The following is a 20,739-nucleotide window of genomic DNA, read 5'->3' as shown; positions in this document are numbered from 1 at the left end:
AAGGTCATCATCAGAAACAGCAAAGATATATCACACAAATGTTTCCTTTAATATAAAAAAAAATAGAAGACCCTGTGTCTTCTATTTTTCATTATTGGGAGCTTCATTTCTAAACTGGAAAGAAACTATGTTTTGACACTTTGTCTGAACTTCTCTGTGAAGATTTAATTGTAAGCAGTGAAGTAAGTAAAGTGAAAAATTTCCATGCAACTCTCTATTTTAAATGGTTTGTGACCTAGAGTAAAAACTTATTTTACTATTACTTTGTCATCCATAAATAGATTATTAATTATTAGTGACTCAACACATAACTAGATTATTATGTATAAGCTTACAGAATACTACTGTATTTATTTTAGTCTAGTACAGTACTAGAGTAGCTTGAGGTGATCACATCTTGGCAGAAATAATTGTTTACAAGTCTTGGAGAAGAGTAATAAGGTAGAGCATCTTCCAACACGGTATACTGTGGGAGGTGGTTAAAGGGTGTCCAGCTGGCCTCAGAACAGTTCAGTCAGTATATTCAACCGAATTGATGGAAAAGGATGGATTAATGAAAGGGGATGAAAGAGGCAGGGAGGAATCAGGAGGCTCTTCTCAGTGGCTTTGGCTTAGGAAGAACTCTAATGTAAGTGAAGTGCAAAGAATCCGTCACCTTCTCAGCAGTGTGTGACTTATTATCATTATTATGGTTATTATGTAATTACAGTTATTGTGATTAAATCTTATACGTGAGAAAAAAGAAAGAACTGAGAATATTCAAGCAGGTCTGGAAGTGAGGTGCAATTTGGAACAAGAACATGAGTATCTGAAAAGTTGGATGGACTGCTAACAGTTCATGAACTGCTCCTGTGAGGGTTGCACTACAAGTGTTGACTCATGGTAGAAGCAAAAGTATAGAACAGTTAGTTGGGTAGAAAAGTAATAAAGGAACACTAAAAGTTTCAAATGAATGAGTTCCTAATGGCTTGAAAAGTCAGTAACTTTCATTTTTTTTGACTGTGGGCTTGTGTTTCGTGGCCTTGTCTTTCACTCAGATGAAATTCCGTCTTTCAGAGAGGTGTGAACATAAATCAAGTATGACCAGATTTGCCTATGTGGGAGATAAATGTGAAAAACATTAGTAAGATCATTAAATGTATCCAGTTTCAGGTTGAGATCTTCCAAAGGGATTTTCACTCCTGGGAAGAACTTAAGAAAGCTTTACAGGGTGGGGGGGCTTCAAAGTCTGGAAAACCTGCCTTAAAGTTTAAGAAGCTAAAGATACTAAAGAACCTAAAGTGTATTTAAAGAAGATGAAATGGTTGATAGGTGCCTGTTCCCTGAAAAATCATCCTATGAGCAACACAATCCATTATCTGAAAGACAAGCAAATCTCAGACTACAAAAGGGTTATAGAATTGGGGGACTTTACACGAACAGACTCTAAATAACAATTGAATGCTTTTCAGAAGCTGATTTTTCAAATCAAAGGCAGTTTATGGTCTTGATGTAAGAAATCTTCTGGTCTTTGTAATTTGGGAGGCCATATGGATTGATAAGAATTTAAAATTTAATTTATGAAGTAACTAAAGGCTGAGTGGAGGATAAAAATCAATGAAGAAAACCATCTCCTCAAAGATTTGAGAAAAAGGATATAAGGAGGCTGTAGTAAACGTAAGTAAGTAAATGTCCAGGTGGAGATAAAACTATATTATACAGGAAGAGAATGGAAATCTACACAGAAGTAATGAGGTCTGCTTATGGACCCAGCGAAGGTCAAAACTGTGAATGTATCAGGCATCAGGGTCATTTGATAGATCTTTTTTTCCCTAAAATATTCTGAAACGAAATTGTCTTTATGTTTAGTCCTTGTGTACATAATATTCTTCCAATTTTATTGTTTTATCTATGTAGAAGAAGTGGTATATATTTATCAACAATAACATGAAAAAACAGCAATATTAATTGGGCACAAACAGTTTAGCATTATTTTACTCTTGAAGCAAGCTTTCTGAATTAATTTTAACCATTAATCTTGCTAATAAAATATTGTACATGATATTTAATTTTTACCATAAACCTTTAGGTTGTACGATGTTCATCTTTCTCAATGGACCACAATTCCGGAAAATTTTGTTTTTCTTATCTATTGGTAATACATTTTGTGGCAGCAGTCAATCAAGACAAGATATTTTAAGTCAAATTTTCAATAGCAGGCATTTAAAGTAATACTGATTTTAGCATTAATTTTGTTTTAAAACAAGACTTAAGGGCTTAATTATCTTACCTGAGAATATAATTTTAAATCTAGTTTATTACTTAAATATGTGCTGCTGTATGTTTTGTGTTGTATATATTGCATGCCTTATGTTCAATTTTAGCAGTCCAAATGAGTGGAGGGTGGATGTGATTTCTGGGCATTTTAAGAAGCTTCCCCAGATGGTGGGTATTGCTGATTCACCACTTCAGCCACATATAGCCATTTTCTATGGCCCTCATCAAAATATTGAGATATATTGAAAACATTGAAATTCAGAAATTGATTCTCATCACTTTATCTGTATGTTTATCAGTTTATCTTATAAATGGCGAGCCCAAATGGACACATGGCTTAAAAAATATATATTGTTAAAAAATTATACCTTTAAAAATATATTGGTTAAAAAATTCCATATTTCAATGAATGGTTTTCATTAAAAACCATCTTAATCTTTCAAACTCATTTCAGTTCTGACTGTTGCTGTTAAAGGAGCACACCTCATCATTTAGTTGTGATTTCCATGTATTAGATCGTGTTACACTATTCTGAATCAAGAAATTTATTTCCCATTCAGTAAGCTAAAAGGAATGTATTAATCCAGTCTTTTTAAAGTGACATATTCCCCATGGTTGAACCATTACCTCTCTGCACTTTCTAGAGTTCAATTATTAGACTTGGACATGATCTTTCGAGGTAGTTGCAATATAACTTTATAACAATAAAGGAAGTAATACAATTTCTGTGATGGATTCAATTTCTTCAGTTCCTCATTTATATATTCAAGGATTATATTAGCTCAGATTCTTGAAAATTGAAGTGACTCGTTTTCAGTGTGGAGTCTTCAATCCTAATGATTTGGTTTACCTGTCCTAGTTAAGTTTTATGTTTAGCTGTGCTGCAACACGATTTTTGAAGTTATCCCTTTCCTTTAGACATTCAGTCAGTGTCAAGCTGATAAGTTTATGGTTACTGGGAATTATATAAATATCGCTGTGTAAGTAACTATTGACACAACACCCCCAGGGCTTCAGGATCTTGAAAATCCCTGTTAACATATCACCTTTCTCTTTGTCTAGCGCTTTTAGAAGCTACTAGGTACAAATGTACAAAGTCTGTGTGATTTAAAATATAAACCAATCATTACTAAAATCAGTTCCTTAGCTACTGATGGAATGGGAAATATTGATGATCACCACCACCTAATATCAATATATCATCTAGCTTCCTTCCAAACTGCAGGAGAGCAATACTTACTGAGTGCTTCTGTCAACTGAAAATTTTCAGTTTCATAAGAGGCTTGTATATAATTTTTAGAATTCTTGTGTTCTTGACATACTTGCAGAAATACTTCATACATTTTGTTCTCATACATCTGACAAGGGATTTTCCTCACATATTTTTGGTTCCATTACTAGATTTCTGTTAACTTCTAGCTTTATGTTAATTATTCTCAGCTTCCTCTCTTTTCCACTTGTTATATTTGTGTAACTGCTTTTGCTTACTGCTGAAGTAAAGAATAGCTGCTAAAATGTTCTGAAGAGTACTCAATCAGAATTTCCGCTTTTCAGTTCATATATTTTCCCCTCATTTGACTTGGATCCTGATCTGGAACTGTTTTCAACTTTGGGGCACGGTTCACTTTAAAATCCACTCTATGTATATGACAGGCTTGGACCTGACTGTGAATCATAAAATCATTAAGGTTGGAAAAGACCTGTAAGATCATCAAGTCCAACCATCAAACCAACACCACCATGACTGCTAAACCATGTCCCAAAGTGCCCCATGTACACGTTTTTTGAACACCACCAGGGCTGATGACTCCACTACTTCCCTGGGCAGCCTGTTCCAATGCTTCATTCTTTCAGTAAATAAATTTTTCGTAATAGCCAATCTAAACCTCCCGTGGTGCAACTTTAAGCCCATTTCCTCTCATCCTATTGCTGGTTACTTGAGAGAGGAGACCAACATCCACCTCGCTACATCCTCCTATCATGTAGTTATAGAACGTGATGTAATCTCCCTTCAGCCTCCTCCAGACTAAACAATCCCAGTTCCCTTAACTGCCTCTGTTCTCCAGACCCTTCACCAGCTTCGTTGCCCTTCTCTGGACCCTCTCCAGCACCTCAGTGTCTTTCTTATACTGTGGCGCCCAAAACTGGACATGGTATTCATGGTGCTGGACACATGTACTCACCAGTGCTGAGTACAGGGGCATGATCACTTCCCTACTTCTGCTGGTCACACTATTTATGATACAGACCAGACCAGGATGCCATTGGCCTTCTTGACCGTCTGGGCACACTGCTGGCTCAGGTTCAGCTGTCTGTTGACCAACACCTCAAGATTCTTTTTTGCCAGGCAGTCTTCTGGCTGTAGAGCTGCCTGGGCTTGTTGTGACACAAGTCTAGGACCCAGCACTTGGCCTTGTTGAACCTCCTACAATTGGCCTTGGCCCAGTGATCCAGCCTGTTCAGATCTCTCCGCAGAGCCTTCCTGTCCTCCATCAGATTGACACTCCTACTCAGTTTGGTGTCATCTGCAAATTTACTGGAGGAGCATTCAATCCCCTTGTCCAAATCATTGATGAAGATATTAAAAAGACTTAAAGATATTAAAAAGACTGGCCCCAAAACTGAGCTGTAGGGAACGCTGCTTGTGACCAAGTGGCCAACTGGCTTTAACTCCATTCACCACGACTCTCTGGGCTCAGCCATCCAGCTAGTTTTTAACCCAGCAAAGATTACACCTGTCTGAGCCATGAGCTGTTAGCTTCTCTAGCAGAATGATGAGGGATTTGAAGGCTTTACTAAAGTCCAGGTAGACAACATCCACAGCCTTTCCCTCACCCAATAGGTGGGCTACCTGGTCATAGAAGGAGGTCAGGTTGGTCAAGCAGGACTTGCCTTTCATGAAGAAAGTAATTGTGATCATTTGTACCGATCATGTTACTACGTTTTAGTTCTAGTTCTTCATCCACTCAGGATGATGCCTATAAATGTTGTCTTGTGTTGATGATTTCTTTTTTTTATCACTATTAACAGCTATCTTCCTAAAATATTCTAGGGACATTTGGACATTGGTAACATGAGAAATCCAGTATGTGTGGCATATATGCTTACACAAATGTCTTTCCATTATGAAAAAGCTTTTCTTTTCTTACCCTATAGATAAGTCTTCATAAATTTGCCATTTACTGAGCTAGTGTGGCCAGATACTGTGTAGGTAGTCTGAAGCTTGAGAACCACAATCTGAAAGTGGTACATCTGATTAATCCTCTGTCACATGACACAAAGTAGGTACATACTAGGTGATGTCTGTGGGTGGCTGGGAAATTATAGCAAGCTTGTAGATATAGCAAGCTTGTAGATATGCTATTACCAGTAGAAGTCCATCAAGCAATATTGGGTCTTTAGAAGGCAGTATAGCACCTAGTAGTGTTATCTATTTCTGGCCATTTTTTTTTAAAAAAAAGTTCTATCAACCAAGATCATCAAAGACCACATCTCTCTCTTGGATATTTGTACTTCTCTCTATGGATGTGTTTGTTTGTCTCACTGTTTGGGCTGAGTAGTCATTGAAACAAGTATATCTTATAGTTTGCTTCATTCCAGTGAGCAAGTGAGAAAACCAGCCCTTCTTTGAAATTAAACTTGACAGATTAAAATGCAACTGCAAGCAGCATTTGAATCTCTAAAGCTTTGTTCCTTTGCACAATTATTACTTAAGGGTGCCTTCTTACAGCCATAGTAATATCTAGCAGATATTTTGCAAGATTGAAGTTCCTAGGGGTTTACTACTCAATACAGGACAAATAGATGAGGTGTCCCTTAGGTCACTTTCTTTCCTACTTCCTAGTATTTGCACACTTGTAAGTCAAACAGCCTATTTTTCTCTCTGTTTTTTTCCTTTAGGCTTCTGCCTACTCAGGAAAAAAACCCAACAACAATGCAGCAACCCGCCAACCTTTGCATGCCCTTAATGTGAAAAAGAATCCCTTTTTGAGAGAGACAGAACAAAACCTTTAAAAACTGTGATGTTTGTACCCTGTGGGGAAAAGTGCAAAGGTGATTCCACTTAAAGGTTTTCCAAATGAACGAGATCATGTAATAAAACTTACTAGAACACATAAATTCTTAGTGTATAAAGAACTCAGCCAAGCAAGGCTATGGTCACATGTATTTGAGGCACATTCAATGTTGCAGTCTATAGAACAGTTCTTTGTAGCTGAATTCACTCGCTGAATATGCTTACTCCGACTTAATGTCTTATTTCTGATTTGTGGAAAGCTATGTTACGGTCTGTTCAGATGAGGATCCTTTGGCTCATTTTGGCTGAGTTGTGCTCCAAATTAGTGTCTTTCAGAAATAAATAAATGTTCTCAAAGGAGATCTTATATCCTCGAATAAAGCACAGGGTGAAAGGAACTAGAATTCAGTCCAATCTTGTACTTTGCAGGTAAGGATGCAGTTAGATAATTTTGAGAAGTCTACAAAATAGTGCCTACTACAAAGCATTGTGGATTTTTTTTGTTTGTTTGTTTTGTTTTTCTTTTTACACATAAAAAAAATGAGACCTATAGTGTGAGTTGTCAGGAATAGGGAAGGAATGACCAAGAGCTTTAACAGTATCTTATATTTTTGCAAAAGGAGTAATAGCCATAGATGAGAATGCCAAATGACCTTAAAAAGTAGACCATACTTTATACTCCAGAGAAAGACAAAAAATAAGTCTCTGACAACCTGACATAGCTAAAATTCCTTCTTGACCTCAATTATATCAATTAGTCTGCCCATGAAAGGGTAAGAAAGATGCAACAATAGGACAACTCAGATTTTTTTCCTGCCATCTGGAGCATGCTTGTCCTCCTCTCAAAAATCTGTTGCTAGATAGAGCCAAATTCTCACACATCACTGAAAACTAAAGTCTAGCAAACCTAAAATCAAATCATGCTGGATAAACAAGGATGTACATGTGAGCAGTGAAAGTCCGAAAGCACAAGACTTGTTAAATAGGATGATGAAACAAGCAGGATTCAAGCCTTGTTTTTCAACATTTCTTATGTGTGACAGTTAAATAGACTTCTGTATGCTCGTATCTCGAGCTTGTATTTCTTTATCATGGTCAGATGACACCTTGTTTAAAATTACTGTTCCTGTTGTAAAACAATGTAGGTTTTGTGCCTCTGCTATTATTTAGAATGCATTCCTTGAAAAGTACTTCATAGATGATAATTTTTCAACTTTTAATTTAGTCATTTGTATCTGTCTCATTATTACATTATCCTGTAGCTGAGTTATTCTTTCCGTATTTGTCCCTATTTACATACATAGAGTCATAATATTCCCTTTCAACCCTCATTTTGCATAACTAGATAAGCCAAACTATTTTAGTATTACTTTTGAGTAGAATACTATTGAGTAAAATACTAAACTATTTTAGTATTACTTTTGAGTGAAGTTCTCCATTTTCCTAGTAATTGCAGTGAGTTTTCTCTGTGATTTACTTATTTTTTTTTAAATGATCACAAATGTATGAGGTAGTCCAAACAGCCTTACAGTGCTTCCTGTACTTCTTTCTGTTGCTGAAAGTAAGTTTTTGATTAGTCCTTTTGGTTAGTTGCCTTTTTCACTTCGCCACACCTCTGCATTATACTGCAGTCTTGCTGTGATTGGCCACTGCATGTATCTTGCATTTGATTTAGGAACATCTCTGTTGTGCCTTCTAACAGCTTCAGTGAAGGGCCAGATAGTTTTCAGCAGAATTTTTTGCATTTAAGTAAGATTAAATTTTTTTAATATTAAATTTTCCTGTTTCTATTGTTTTGTTTGATTAGGTATGTCTGGAAGCTCTCAAATTCTGCTGATGATCATGGATGGTTCTAGGCTGCACATTTCTGTGCTATACTCTGTATAAATTTATAAAACAATATAGTGCAGCCAACTTTTAGGAGTAAGACAAACCAAAGCTGTACGTAAAGGTTTGGTTCAGATTGGTTGTAAAATTATGATGTTGTGGGATGGTTTTTTTTCTGTTTTCAAAAATGGATGTTGTAAATTTCCATTTCAGAAACTTTAGGATTCACATTTTCTACTTTTTCTCTGTAACTGAAAGGACTAGAAGCTTATAAAAAAGTTATGTAATCGCTTTTTAAATGAGAACGCTGAGATTCCTTTCTTCTGCTTAATATGTAGTTCATCTTAGTAATATTCAGCTTGCATGAATTTTCATAAGCAGCAAGAAATCCATCAGTTAATGGAGGGTAAAGCATGAACAGCTACACAGGACTCACTCTCTGCTACTTTAGTAACAAAAAGATTTACTAGCTGTCTCATTGGAAAGTAAACATATTGTTTAGAAAACATAGAACAACTATTTTGACTATACAGTTTCCACTTACAACTGTGCACCTGGTCTGATGTATAATGGTAATGTAAAAGTCTGGTTCCTTGTACCTGTTGAAGCAGCACCTTTGTATTTTTTTTCCCAGTCTATTGACATTTTCATGATGTAAGTGAGGCCGTAGAGGTCAGAGATTTGAGTACCTCTGTGTCCTATTTCTGACAGTGATGAGCAGCAGAGGTTTCGAGAGGAATATGAACAGCAGTGAAAATGTCCAACACCATAGCTGCCAAGAAATACTTCAGGGATTTCTTGAGGCTTTGTTAAGGTCGGTTTGTCTCTGATATCCCTGCCCTCTCATTTTTTAATAGTTTTCTTAATCTAGTTAGTGTTTTGGCATGTACAGGCTACTACTATAACACATGCATGTGTTTTCCCCCAAAGGAAAAAAAAGTGGGGAAAAAAAGTGTTTCCTTCTTGTTTATTTTAAAATTTGTAATCTGACAGTTTCAGACAGATACATGCAGTTTTGTGAAATGTAGTGAGTGAGTAATTGTTTTCTGTTTATCTGCTCCTTTTCACACCCGGTTTTCTGAATGAACATCTTCCATCAGCCTTCTCTGTTTTCTTTTAGCATTTCAGAACATTATTTCTATGGTTTTGGCCACTACTGACCACTAATCTCGTATTTCAGAAAACAGTCCACAATACCTGTGGTCTTTTACAAGTTAAGTCTGGTTATGGTTATTTTTGACCTTTTATGTTTTTTAACATTTAATATTTTCTGCTAGCTTATTGTCAAATAATTTTTGTAAGATCTGTATTGTGATTCTAAGCAGTTTCATCCTGTCCTAAATAACTGTTATGTCAGTATTTGAGTCTGTTTTAAGTAATCTGTAAGCATACTGAATACTATCAGCATACATCTTTTGTGACCTCAAAGGAGACACAGTAAACTTGAAACTCAGCTATGTGTTTTTAACAATTCTACAGTCATTATTGCCCATCCAGACTTCCTAAGTTGGTCGTAAGTTATGTACTACACTTTTTAGTCAAAGAATAGCAATCTTTCTTTCATTCCATTTTCTTGAATGTCTGCCCTTTCTGTTGCCTTTAAAGGCAACTTTTCTTGAGTACTGAATCTGTCTGGTAACCTTCCCTCCACCCTACAACTACTGCCTCTAGGAACTGTATAAATCCCAGGACCTTTTAACGTATAATGTAGATGGAAGGAGAAAGAAAGGCAGAGAAACAGTTTTCCTTTCTCTTAAGGCTCAGATGGCCTTATCACTCTCTACAACTACCTGAAGGTATGTTCTAGTCAGATGGGGCTTGGACTCTTCTCCTGGGCAACCAGTGACAGGACGAGAGGGCACGGCCTGAAAATGCATCAGGGGAGGTTTAGGTTGGATCTCAGGAATCACTTCCTCATGGAGAGGGTGCTCAGGCACTGGGATGCACTGCCCAGGGAAGTGGTGGAGTCACCGTCCCTGGAGGTGTTTAAGGAGAGGCTGGATGTGGCACTTAGTGCCATGGTCTAGCAGATGTGATGGTGTTGAGTCATAGGTTGGACTTGATGATCTCAGAGGTTTTTTCCAGCCTCAACAATTCTGTGATTCTGTGATTCAAATGTTGTCCCCAGATACCCAGTCCCTGGTAGTGTAATTGCTTCTTTGATGTCTGTTATGCTTAGTACTGTATGTACTCAGCCACCTTTGCCTACTCTAGTAGTCTAACTTGACTTCTACTGAGATCTGTAGAAAGTCTCCCACTGACTTCACTTGCACCAGACCCTCTTTTAAATTCTTTTGGAGTTTATTACGTTTCTCCAACTCTATGTACTAGTTTTGTGGTTTCAGTTATTGAAAAGGCATTCCAGATTACTTTGGCTAGTGTATCTTGGATTTGCACAGCTTCAAAAGTTAATACAAATGAGTATGGGGGTGAGACAGGATATGTAGTGTGAATCTTCAAAACTACGGCATGTAAACCTGCCAAATTCCATCTCCTGCATCCAGCTCTAATTCCAAGTAAAATAACAAAATATTTAAAGAAAGAGATCTGTAAATCTGTTGCTAAAACAAATTGTTATTTTGAAAGTAGGAAGAAAGAATATTGCTTGCAAACTATTTTATTTGTCAAAATTAGGTAAGAGGATAAGGGGAACACCTACTGTGCTTTGCAGAAGAGTTCAATGCAATCTCTTAAACTGTCTTCATTGCAAATCATCTGGTCATGAGCTCAATTGCATGCGTTGAAAAGAGATGGAATGACATCATACAGTACGTTATGATAAATGCTGAATTTTAGGATGGAAGACAAACGAGTAACGTGGATTTGTGTAATCTGATCACATGCTACATTTTTATTAAAGTATATAGAGATTAATATTTCATTAATTAAGTGCTTTCATGATGCTAAATGAGAGTTGTTGCTAACACCGGAGTTGAAATAAAAGGGCAAAATAGGATGAGCCCTGGAAAAATGCTATCTATAATGAAATGAATATGATGAATTATGACTTTCAAAATGCAAGTGACTGTGCAGGAAGATAATGAAGTGTGTGCCTAACTTTGAATATGTGAGTCATCAATTAGCCTGGTCAGCATGCAGTTCAGATGACATGTTGTCTTTAACAGCTGAAGAGCTTTTTTGTCCATTCTCATCTGTCGCATGTCCTGGCTCACACATTCCCACCTTTAAAAAGACAATTTAGCTTCTCTTTGGGCAGGTGTGCTACAAGTGCTCACTCACAGCTCCTTCATATCAGGCAGCGCATCCTTCAGCAGTGTGTTGGATGCCTTCCTGTGGCATCTTAGATACTGATTAAATGAACAGCTATTCTGAAAGCTGGGGTCCCTGTACTTTCTGTGGTCCCATTAGAAGTTATGCAGGTCCTTAGCCTTGTGTCCATTTATTTGGCATTGGTATTTGTTTAAAGGAAGGGCAATATTTTTAATAAAGGTGGGAGGTAATGTGTTAGTCCATGTCTACATTACTGGACTTTATTTATTGTAGTGAAATTACACTATAAAAGAGCAGAATTGGTTTTACATTGTTCTTCCTCATATGTCTTAACTGTATAACAGTTACTAAAAATCTATGTCCTAAATCTTGATTTTCTTGGTTGCTTAGGGATAATTTCTAAGTTGTGTTTCTGTACAGCATATATAGATTATTTTTACTTTTAAAAAAATCCCCTTTGAATTAGGGAGATCACCATTTATAAACTGAATTTTTACATTGTTCAGACTTCTATTTTTATCCTCAATGCCCTTAAACACCTACACCAACTGTCTTTGAAGGCTATGTAATTAGCTCCCATAGGCAGCTTGAGCTTTTGTTTGAAGCTTCATTTAGGAGAAAATCCCTTGTGTGCCATTGTATTTTTTTTCTCACTTCACTTGCCAGGCAGAATTACAAACTGCTATACATATATAATGCTTACACAGCTAAAATAAGTATCTCTTACCTTCTTCTGTTACTTTTTATTTTTCTTTGACTAATGACAGACGCCTAATGCTTATACTGTTAAATAAATGTGGCAAAATGGTCACTGCTTGCTGAACTATTATTTCTGCAAAGTAAATTTTTAAATGAGATCACACTGGAAATTAATTAGTCCATCATATTTTCTGCTTGGTAAGGTATTCATGCAGCCTCTGGCTGGAATGTGGATATTCCTACATGAAAACCTTACTTGAAAAGAAAAGTGTAATAGTATCTTTGGTATCTTACAGTATTTTCATCGTGGAGCAAAATTTTTCCCTTGACGTGTCCCAGTAAGAAGGACAAAATACATTAAGCATAATTTGTGAAGATATTTTACTTTGTTTACATTATTTTTAATAGCTGACTGGTTGAATAGGCTTTTTATCTGAGGTACAAGTATGTAAAACTAAAATATTCAGCTAATATAGTACAGAATGTGGGAATGTAATAAAGCATAATATAATACAGAGTATAAATATTCCATTAAAAAAAAAGGTAGGGGGATTTCTGTAACAGTAGGGGGAAAAAAAAGAGGAATTTAATCAAGCTTTTACTCCTTTGGATTTTTTTTCTCTAAATTGCTTTGTAGTCAATTAACACTAAATAACATGAAAGAACAAAAGGTAGATGCTGAACTTTTAGCTGAAACTGATGTTATTTTGAGATAAATAACTGACTTAGGTTACAGCGAGCTGTGAAAGCATAGTTGAGAATGTTCAGAATGCAAAATATTTCAAATTTCTTTGTACTGCAACTACAAGTTTTTCTTAATTTGGAGTTACTGGAATATTTGAACAACTGGAATATTTGAACAACTATTTAAATTTGTCTGTGCTTTCTTTACTGAAACATCTTTTTCTCTCCAAATGAAATTGAATTGTATTACTGGAATGTTCATGTGACATACTTGAAATTCCTCGTTGAATCATGTACCTTTTCCCAGTAAATGGCTTCAGGACCACTTTATGTGCTGCAAGTTACTAGAAATTGAGCCTTCATTTGTGTGTAGAGAAATATTTTGTTCTTAATATATTATTTTTTAGTGTTCTTGTAAAAGCTGTTACTTTCCAGGAGTTCTATTTCATTTTGAAAAAAAAAGATGACTGAAGATGCTTATTAAGGAGGAGATACAGCTAATCAGATAAGAGGCAACAGCTAATCTTTGATACAGCTCTGAGTATTGTCAGATGTGATCTCAGTAAATAAAAATTATAGGTGGTAATACAAAAATGGTTCCTTAATGACCATGTGTGACTTCCAAGTGTCTACTTATGCATTTCTTGTTTAGGTGACATGTTTTTGTGACTCACCAACTGAGAACTTCTTAGTTGGGAAGTGCAAAAGTTCAGATCTTGTATTAAAGCAACACAGATTTATTGAAATGGAATTAACTCACACAAGAACCCCTTCTTCTCTCCTGCAGTGTTTAACCATGTGTATTTAACACAGTCCTGCATTTTTGACCTTGTGAACAGCCAGCCAGTCAGTCTGTCATCTCACATTAATGCTTAAACTCAGTAAAATTTCTTAATGAAGGCATTCAAGTTCTTGAACAGACCCTGTTAGGGAATGGAGTTTTCAAGACGAAATGTAAAATATACCTATTCAAGTCACTAGAAAATAAGCGGTGCTTTAATGTCTCTCAGAAAAATTAGTTTATATTTTGCTAGCAGTTATGTAGTTAAGAAAGTCACCATACTCCATAGCATTTAAATAGAGCTTTTGTAAGTTGGCTGGAAGTGTTCTGTCAGAGTGACTATTGTATTTGGGATAATAATATAGTACTTCAGCATACTGTTTAAACCCACATATTGTCAGGAAAATCTCATTACATAAAACCATTTGGTTAAAAAGTTTATTCTTCTGTTTTGCTTTGGCAGATCCTTTTAATAAAAGAGAAAGAAAAAGCGACTTCTCTGTTTAACAAAAATCTAGATTTTTCCATAAAACTTTGATGTAATGGGCTTCACTTGATTTTATCTAAAATGGCATCAATAAATTGTCACAGTAATCTACATTGTTTCATGAGGCATCAATACACTCTAGAAGTATGCATTGTTCTTTGTGTTCAAGGCAATGTGTGCTCGCAGCCAGAAAGCCAATCGCATTCGGGGCTGCATCAAGAGAAGCATTGCTAGCAGGTCAAAGGAGATGATTTTTCTTCTCTGCTCCACTCTGGTGAGACCCCACCTGCAGCGCTGTGTTCACCTCTGGGGCACTCAGCACAAGAAAGACAGGGACCTGTTGGAGTGAGTCCAGAGGAGGGCCACAGAAATGGTTAGAGAACTGGAATAACTCTCCTACAAAGACAGGAGAGAGTTGGGACTGTTCAGCTTGGAGAAGAGAAGGCTCCAGGAAGGTCTCCCAGTCCTTAAAGGGGGCCCAAAGGAAAGAAGGACAGGGACACTTTTATCAGGGAGTGCAGAGATAGGACAAGGGATAACATTTTCAAACTGAAAGTAGATTTAGATTAGATATTAGGAAGAAATTCTTTGCTGTGAGGATGTTGAGACACTGCAACATGTTGCCCAGAGAAGTTGTGGATAACTCATCCCTGGAGATGTTCAAGGCCAGGCTGGACGGAGCTTTGAGCATGGGGGTCTAGTGGGAGAGAGGTGTCCCTGCCCTTGTCAGGGAGGTTGAAAATAGATGATGTTTAAGGTCGCTTCTAACCCTGACAATTCTATGATTCTATGATTCACTTTGTATGTCATTTAAAGCTCTGAAACATTTCTAGAATACTAATTTTGACATTCTTATATCTATAGACAGAGCCTTGAGATATTTGTAATTCAGTGCTAGAAACTGAAAAAGTGGATGATCTAAAATATGTTTATTAAATATCAACTTAAAAATCAGAACCCTCCAGAAGCACTTAACAACACTTAGTTTCTTTTTAGTTTACAAAATATCTTAGGCTTAGGGCCATTTTCTATTTATGAATTTTTGATAAAAAGATGTAACAATATTTGCCTGCTCAGAAGTCATGAAGACTTTTTGATATGCACTAATAAGACATATTTCAAGTTTAAAAACATTTAGTCAAGATACATCTACAACAGCTTCTTTATTAGTCCTTCAGTGTTTCCTGACATTTAAATTATTCTACGAAGCCACTTAGTGAAATAAATTCAAAGCTCTCTAAGTTCTTCTGAAAAAAGTTCTTTGAGACTGTTTTGGAAAATAAGTCAAAACCAGCTGAAGCTTTATCAAGGTAAAAGGCCTTGTGTTTTGGAAAATAAGTCAAAACCAGCTGAGGCTTTATCAAGGTAAAAGGCCTTGCTTTCAGATTCTGCTTTAAATCTGGCAAGACCTGAGTCAATCTTCTTTTTGTCTAAAAGTTCACATTGGACACTTGGAGGGCAATGTTGTCGTCCTGGCTTGTCGGTTTTAGAGAGAGAGAGAGAGAGAAAAGAACATTCATGCCAGATGGTCTCATCCTTTTTATCAGATATGTAATGGTGATAGACAGTGTGAGTTAGGCAGCAAGAAGAGAAACGAGATGGAGGAAAGAAATATAGATGTCAAACAGATACTTTAAGTCTTCTTTCTTGCAGAATAATGGAACAGATACCAATGCAAAGCAGGAACCCTTGGCATCTGAGGAAGTAACGTTCATGTTATTTCTAAGTTTTACAGCTTACAAAGAAGCAACACTAGATAATAGCAATGCACAAATACACTATATTTTCTCAAATGTAGTTCTTGTTCTACAAGAGATTTTGTATTGTTTAAGCTTCTAATTATACTTGAAAGATTTAAGATAAACATTAAAGATACATCTAAAAATGAACCACGCAGCATTTTTATGTTGTCAGTATTGTTAGCCTGAGGACTATTGATGTTTCAAAATGCCAAATTTCCCGAGTTATTACATATCCAATACTGAGTGTGTAATTCAGAAGATGAAATGCATTGATTTTGAAAGGTTTTATGGTTAACTTTTTTTGTAAAATACCCTGGTTCTTTCCTCTGGTGTTTCACCAAATCTCAGCTTTCAGAACAGTTGCCCCAATCTTTTAATGTAACTTTGTTAAAATAAGTAATTGTGTGAGACTGTTTAGCATGCCACGTTTTCCTCATCATGTAGGATGGGCATTGATTATTGAGTTCTTGCAGAGTACCATAAAGTTTCGAATCATATCCTGGGCTGCAGCAAGAGGAGGGTAGCCAACAGGTCAAGGGAAGTAGTTTTCTGCCCCTCTACTCTGCTTCCATGAGACCCCACCTGAAGTGCTATATTCAGCTCTGGGGCACCAGAAAGGATATGGACCTGTTAGAGCATGTCTGAAGAAGGGCCATGAAGATGATCAGGGGATTGGAGCAACTGTCCTGCAAAGAAAGACTGAGAGGGTTGGGGTTGTTCATCCTGGAGAAGAGAAGTCTCTGGGGAAACCTTGTAGAAGCCTTTCAGTGTATAAAGGGGCTTATGAGAAAGATGAAGAAACTTTTTATAAGGGCCTGTAGTGACAAGATAGAGGGAGGTGGTTTTAGACTACAGGAGGGTGGACTTAGACTACACACAAGGAAGAAATTTTTATTGATGAGAGTGGTGAGGCATTGGAACGTGTTGCCCAGAGAAGTTGTGGATACCTCCTCCCTGGAAGTGTTCAAGGCCAGATTGGATGGGACTTTGAGCAACCTGGTCTAGTGGGAGATGTCCCTGCCATGACACAGGGATTGGAACTAGGTGGTCTTTAGAGGTCCCTTCTGAGCTGAACCATTCTATGGTTCTATGAAATACTGTTTGTCCTAGTAGTAAATAAGCAGCCTGTGCAATTCTTATTCAAAAGGAGACCAAGATGCAGAGGGGTACTCTTAAACAGATTATTTTAATATTGTTTCAAATTACTTGCATTTTTCATGTCTTGATAAGTTATACTAGCATTGGCAGAGTATTAGCAATAGACAGACTCTTAAACATCATCTGGAACAGGTAACATACAAGTATTATTGGTTGGGTTTTTTTAAGTCAATATGCTGTTGGTCTCATTTCATGATGTAGCACCTGCATTACGCCTATACCATAATAGTACAGAAGTTCATGACAGAATTTTAATCTTTCTCTCATCCTAATAAAACTCTGTTTTCTGTCACTTTACAGTTAGAACAAGGTTTTTCTATTCCTATATGTACTGTTTTTCTACATGAATGGTTTGACTTTATGGCTGGTTTTTTTGTTTCATTTTGATTTTTGGTTTGTTTGATGTTTTTATTGTTATTGCTTTTTGTTATTGTTTTGTTTTTTCTTTTTCGGTTGGGCGGGTACTTTTGGAATGCTTCATTTTGGATCAATCTCATTTGGCTTTAAAAGTCTTCAGTGTAGAAGTCTGTATCTCAGATGTCTAGACTTCCTTTGTAGTAAATGGAGAGAAATAATAAGCACTTCTAGGGAACAAAGAATCTCTTCCCATGATACATATATAAAATTTCTTAGACTCTACAAGTGCCATTTCTCTCTAGGCGCTCTAAGGGAGTGACTGGTGACTGAAGGAGGTTACTCTGGAATACCTGAACTACTGTTTTATCCACTCCCTTGGGTCTTAGGTTCATTCGTCCGATTTTTTAAAAGAAAATTTTAAATAAAAAAGATTATGTTTTAAATATAAATATAAAATATCAGCTGTTCTATTGAAAACCCTGCTGATAGTGCCTTTAGGCTGCTTTTTTCTGGATTTACAACTGAGTATTACAATGACAACTTAACATATAATGTTTGGTATCAGAAAGGTAAAAATTTCAATTTCATTTAGTATTTTTGGAAACTGCCATATATAAATAAGTAATTCTTTTGATTTTCCACAAGGCTTTGTCCAGAAGAGATGCTGATGCCAGTTCTTAGCCATGAGGGCTGTAATAGTTTATTCACACTTTAGACAATGTGATACCGTGCAAGAGACTCATAAACACTAACTTTAGCTTGAAGTTCATCTCCCTTGGCTCCCTTTATAGTCGACAGAGAGAGATAGGTTCTCTAGGGGATGATTCAAAGAACCTAAACTTAGGTTTGGTCTCTGAATTGCCCATTAGAGTCTTCTGCCTCTCTCCATTGGCTGTAGAGGGAGCCTGGGGAGAGCAGATTCTCTGAGCCACCTTAGAGAGTATAAGTACACAGACCAAAATCTAATGCTGTGTAAGCACTTGTAAGTCTGTGTTCACTCATTGAGGTATATGCTGAAAATCAAGATTGTATAGAGGTAGATAACCTCAATGTATTTTATTTTCACCTTTAAAAGCAGTATCCCAATGTAGCATGTCAGATGGAGTAAAATCTGTTAATTCTAGAATAAGATATGCTTTTTTTTTTTATTTTAAGTTGCAGAATTATATAGTTGCTGGAATACATGTTATTTAGTTTTCTAGTTTTAATGTTTACTTGATATGCTAAGTTTCAGGTATGAAGTTTCAAACTCATACACACACACTCTTTTTACATTATAGATTAGATTTTATAGCTACTGAATAGACCAAATATGTATGTAGTCATGAATCTTATCTCGATATGAATTTTATCCTTGTGTAGTCTTCATAATGTTAGGCACAGTATTCATTCACTCTTAGGTAGGTAAACGCGATTTACTAAAATACGATTATACAGGTTCTTCATCTGTATATTAAAGCAAACCAAAAATATGATCCTTGTGTATGTATTTTTAATGTAATTTGAATTAAGCATTTAAATTTTCCAATGTCATTTGGTGATAAAATATGAATTAAATTATTTTAAATAGAGAGTGATAACTGGATTAATGCAATCTAAGGCACAAGGAGTAAATGGTATAGAAAATCGTTCTTTTCTTGTTATCAAGACTGAAATTTTATGTCTCTTTGACAGCAGAACTTTTATAGTCGTCTAGTTTTAAAGTGAATTTGAGAAGACAAAGGTTTTATTTATTTCATCAAATTTATTACATCTTGAGTTAAAAGATGCCCTGTGGTGTTTTACTTTAATTAATTTTAAACAAGCTTAAAGAAGCAGAATTAACATTTCCCCCCTTTCTTCTTTATTTTTCCTTTCTGGGAAGGCACTCTCCCCATAATAAAATACTGTGAATTGTAGGGTAATCTGATGTTTTGGGGTCAGGGTGGGTTGTTTTTCTAGTATTTCAGTGAATTATTTGAAGTGAGGATGAGTGTGCTGGAACTTGAGTCCTCGCTTTCAGGAACAGATTGTAAGTTTTCTTAAAAAGCTGCTCTCTAGGGGCTTATATGAACGTTTATGGGATACTGTTTCTTTATAAAGGCTTATAGGTATGCTGCTCATCGTGGCAGAGTTGTGTGAGTCATTTTTAGATAGACTTGGAACATCCAGGTTCTGCATATCAGGTTACTGTTTGTGAGTCAGCAAAAACGAGATGCTGATGACCAGTCATTTGAAAAGAAAAGCGAATGTCAATACCTGTGGTTCCTTGAGGCATCCTGTGCGTATGGAGGCATGTTTCTTCCTCCGTCCTCCTCACGAGGAATCTCCCATCTGGATTCTGCAGTGGCCAGGGAGCTGCAGGTCCTCACATCACCCTTTTCGTGCCTTGTAGGGAGTAGGGTGGGAGCAGTCAGGTACAGCCCCAACAAATATCAATGGCCTCAGGATTACACGTTGAGTGCCTGAGGTGTCTGTGCATCAAAGCGATACATCTCAAATTGCTGTAAGGTAAGAAATTATTCTCTCCTTTTTTCATTTTTTTCCTCTTCTTCTCAGATTATTCCTCCAAACAGGTAAACTGATTAAGTCTCCGTATATGAAAGAGTAAAAGAGATTACTTGCAAAAGTGCTGACTGCAAAAGCTAGCTGTAAAAACAAATTTTGAGGTTTTTTTGTTACCCTTTACTCTTAAAAATAAACTATCAAAAAAGTCTGTCGGCATCTTCCAGTGAAATTTCTATGTATCTCCCTGATCTGCAGTGGCTAAATAATAAGTAGATAAATTAAGTATTTGTTATTGCAGACACGGGTGGAAGAACTAAGTACATTTTGACACATCCAGAGCTATTGCATAATATCTCATCATACACAAAAGTGTAAAGATAATAATTTTAAAATCATCTCAGTCTCCTTCTGAGGTTTTAAAATCTGTGGTCATCGTAAATATTCTTGGAATATAAAGCTTCTAAATAACTGATCCAGTACTTTAATTACTGTAGATATTTTTTCTATTTTGGTGTTTGCCCCTAGGAACATAAATAAAAAGCAGGCTATAAATTTTCTTCTTCTGATTTTATTTTTCATTACCTTTTTCTGAGAATTCTGCTGAAAACCTCTATGTTTGTGCAGGGCACTTAAGTCTCTGAGAAATCCAGCTCTGTTGTTTCTGGGACAGTTAATTACATTTCTTAAGCACAGTCACAAATAAAGACAGAGACATATCGCTTTTATGGTTTATTCAGTAGACTGCATTGCATATTTTGAATTGGTTAGCTGCGTCCTCTTATTAAAAGCAACTGTAAAGGAGCATGTCTTTGTGATACTAAGTGTGCTGTTACATTTTGTATATTCAGTGACCCAGTATGTTGTAGCATTTCGTATGAGCCACAAGAGAAAATGAACAAAGACTAAATGCATGAGTCATTATTTGCTGAAAGGATCTTCTATTCGCATTTTTGTGTCTCTCAGAGTGAATATGTATGGATGTTTTTTTTTGTTTTGTGGGGATTGAAGGTTTTTT

At 36.3% G+C, this 20,739-nt stretch overlaps 1 protein-coding gene across 1 annotated transcript in view; it reads left to right on the top strand.

Annotated features, from left to right (window-relative positions):
- Positions 1-20,739, top strand: part of LOC104272478 (regulating synaptic membrane exocytosis protein 2-like) — a gene marked incomplete at its 5' end in the record, with an annotated part of 147,693 nt that overhangs the window by 98,420 nt on the left and 28,534 nt on the right. The window lies entirely within an intron of this gene.

This window comes from Apaloderma vittatum, unplaced genomic scaffold (genome assembly GCF_000703405.1).
Source record: "Apaloderma vittatum isolate BGI_N311 unplaced genomic scaffold, ASM70340v1 scaffold9634, whole genome shotgun sequence".
NCBI classification, from domain to species: domain Eukaryota; kingdom Metazoa; phylum Chordata; class Aves; order Trogoniformes; family Trogonidae; genus Apaloderma; species Apaloderma vittatum.
This window is presented reverse-complemented; position numbering and strand designations above follow the sequence as displayed.